This window comes from Triticum dicoccoides, chromosome 1A, assembly GCF_002162155.2.
Source record: "Triticum dicoccoides isolate Atlit2015 ecotype Zavitan chromosome 1A, WEW_v2.0, whole genome shotgun sequence".
NCBI classification, from domain to species: Eukaryota; Viridiplantae; Streptophyta; class Magnoliopsida; order Poales; family Poaceae; genus Triticum; species Triticum dicoccoides.
In genome coordinates this window covers 406440125-406443420 of record NC_041380.1, presented here as the reverse complement: position 1 = coordinate 406443420, position 3296 = coordinate 406440125, and positions in this window count along the sequence as shown.

Sequence of the window (3296 nt, the reverse complement as noted above, 5' to 3'; positions counted from 1 at the left end):
GCATCTTTGGACAAGGTGAAGGAGAAAGATGTCAACATCCCGCCTTGTTGGTGTGGAGATGTTTGCAAGGTGAAGGTGTCCACCGACCGAAAGAAAGCATGGACGGAAGGGCGGAGATATTTTGTATGCCCGAACTATGCTTATGATCGTGCACTTCCAACTAACGCCTATGACCAACCACCGGTAAGCTCGAGAAGTAAAATGTTACTCTCAAATGTGTGTCAACACTAACAACAAATTTTTATGCAGTCACCGCCTCCTCTATGCAAGTACTTCACGTGGATAGATCTTGAAGTGCCAGAAGATGTGAAAAAGGACCAATACGCAGATTGTCTTAGGCGGCAACGACGGTTCGAAGAATCGTTTCGAAGAGGCTTGGAGGAAGAGCGTCGTTAGAAGGAGAGGATGGAGCGGAAGAAACGAGAGGAGGAGAGGGCACGCCAAGCGAAACTTGCTCGTGAGGAGGAGAGGGCAAGAAAGCTTGCAAAGGCTCGCGAGGCGCAAGAGGAGGACTCGGCACGTGACAAGAAGGGGAAATGGACTCGCTCTACTCAGTAGGGACTTCGCTTCGGTGCACTCGTCGTCAACTATTTTCTAATGAATGTGTCATGAAGTTGTGAGGGCATGTGAGATGTTGGTGAACTATCTTCTAGGGCAAGCTGCCATTTGTCATTTGTAATGAATGTGTCGTGAACCATGTCGTAGTAATGTTTGAATTGTCTTAAGTTATGAACTCGTCGGCTTAAAATTTATGTTTGTTCAAATTGTTGTGATGCTGCAGTCATTGTAAGTATTGTGGATGTGATGCAAGCCAACTGTGGCTCTCTGGATGTGAGATGTTGGAAGTAGTGCAGCACCTAAGGACAGGGCACTGCACTATACAGTGCAGCACCCAATTGTTGGGCGCCACACAGTACAATGCAGCGCCTATGTGTTGGACGCTGCAGTGCTGCTATAAGCAAAACTGCAGAAACAGATGCCATTTTGGCCTCCTGCAGCAGCACTCACATAATAAAAATACTGTAAACTGCACTAGTAAGAGTTCACCAACATATAACATAATAAAAATACTGTAAACTGCAGAAACTAATAACTTGAACATCATATCATTTAAGACAATTCAACATTACTTCAGGTTCGCAAACACAAATACCACACTAGTAAGAGTTCACCAACATATAACATAACCTCACAAGTTCGTCAACCTAATTAAACGGCTACAATTAACATGAACAAGCACTAATGCCTTCCGCACGTGTTCCTGGTGGCACGCCTGCAGGCAAGCTTCTTCTTCTTAGGAGCACGAGGATCCTCTTCGTGCACTTCCTCCTCCGCCTCCGCCTCCGCCTCCGCCTCGGCCTCCGCCTCCGCCTCCGCCTCATCATCCAAGCTAGCCATCCGCGATGTCCCTACGACCACCTTTTGGTTGCCTCTGTTGTCATAGTCGTTGGGCGTGTACCGGCGTCTAGGCTGCCTAGGCTTGAACACATATGCGGACCGAGCTTGAGCGTCCGCCAAAGTCATGTCATCATCAAGCTCATCGCCCTATCACACAACGAAACAATATGGTGAAGGCCGATGTCGTAATCAAGTGAGAATCACATCTAAAGGATTAGTCATACCTCTTGGGTGATCCCACCCTCATCATCCATATAAGCATATGAGGAACTCACATCGTCCCCCTCATGGTGAGGTGCAGGGTCTGATGGTGTACCAGACCTAGAGGCAGATGGTTCATCATATTCAGGATCACGGCAACCGAGAAGGTTCGATAACCGCCTTAACTTCTTGGCCTGACGCTGTAACACGAACAAGTGTGTAAGATATCAAACTTCGCAACATAGACTGGCTCTCATAGTGAATGCGATATGTACCTTGAGGAATGCTCGTAGTGAACCATCATCATTGCCAGTTCCAACCGGTGTCTTCTCCAGAATAGACTGGCTCTCATCAGCTGCTTTCTTGATCTCGGTGCACTGCGGATGAGAAAAAATGAATGCGTTAGCCATTCAAACATGTGTAATACGGTCAACAGGAAAGTAAAGAGGGGAACACTTTACCACATAGTTAATCACCGGAACAGCAGGGACTCCTTGCCCTAGCCTGACATCTCTGTTGTACTTCCCCTTTGCTAGATCCTCAAAGTTTACGGTTCTTCAAGAATATCCTCATTATATGCCGGCGGGCATATCTCAACTCGAGTAGTTCCAATAAACCATCGTACGTAGTTATCAAAAGCAAGTGAGTTGTGCTCACGAAGCGGGGCGCGTGCAGTGCTACGAGCTTGCTCCACACAAAGCTGGAAGCGGGTAACATACGCAGAATGATGCTTGGCCCAGTCCTTTATCTTCCGTTGCCTTCTCCTATCCAACCTGCGTGGTATAAAACCAAACATTAGCACAATCAAAAGGAGTCCCGATGATTAGACAATACGCACACATGCTCTCTTACCTATGAAGTGCTTTATCCGTGTCCACCCAATCCGGCGGGTGAGGCTGGAAAAGACCAAACTGACGATACACGCGATGCGGCAAATGAAACTCAACCGCCCAGTTGCATATCAGTGGGCACCGCATAAGCCAGAGATCCTTATCCCGCAAGCACATCGGGTTGAGGCGGAAGTCCACGGTGTACCCCAAGCTCTCACCCGCGCCATATGGCTGCCATTCCACCTATGAAACAGGGCAACAATGCAAATTTGATAACTATTTTTCAAGCAAGCATGAGAAAGGACTAAAGTAATGACCTCCTTACCTGCTCAGGCGTAATCGTGTCCAACTCGGCAATGTACTTTTGGTACATGAGATTGACATCGTTCGTCATCTCGGAAACGATATCCCACTTGTAAGCCCACGTGGGGCGCCGTAATTCGTCATGTTCATCTGCATACCAAGGATCAAACCTGACGCTCTTCGGGCGTCCAACAGGCAGACGCTCCCAGCTCCATACAGAAAGTAGAAGCAGATTACCACCAATGCCTACACTAGGTGTGATCCTGCAACACGCATCATCCAGCTACATATGAAAGAAAAACAATGTTAACTTGACAGCAAGCTTGCATTGCTAATGAATAAATGAGTTGATCACAAAACAGACCAACTACCTGTCGGTACAAGTAGGCAAGAGTCGCTGAACCCCAGCTCCATTTGCTATCGAAGACGGTCAACGCCTTCAGCCACATCCATGGAGCGTTCTTGCCAGTGGAGTCAGGAAACAAAGTCCTCGACACAATGTACCACATATACACACGAGCATGTGTCTGGATCACATCATCAGTTGCATCCGGAGGGCACGTC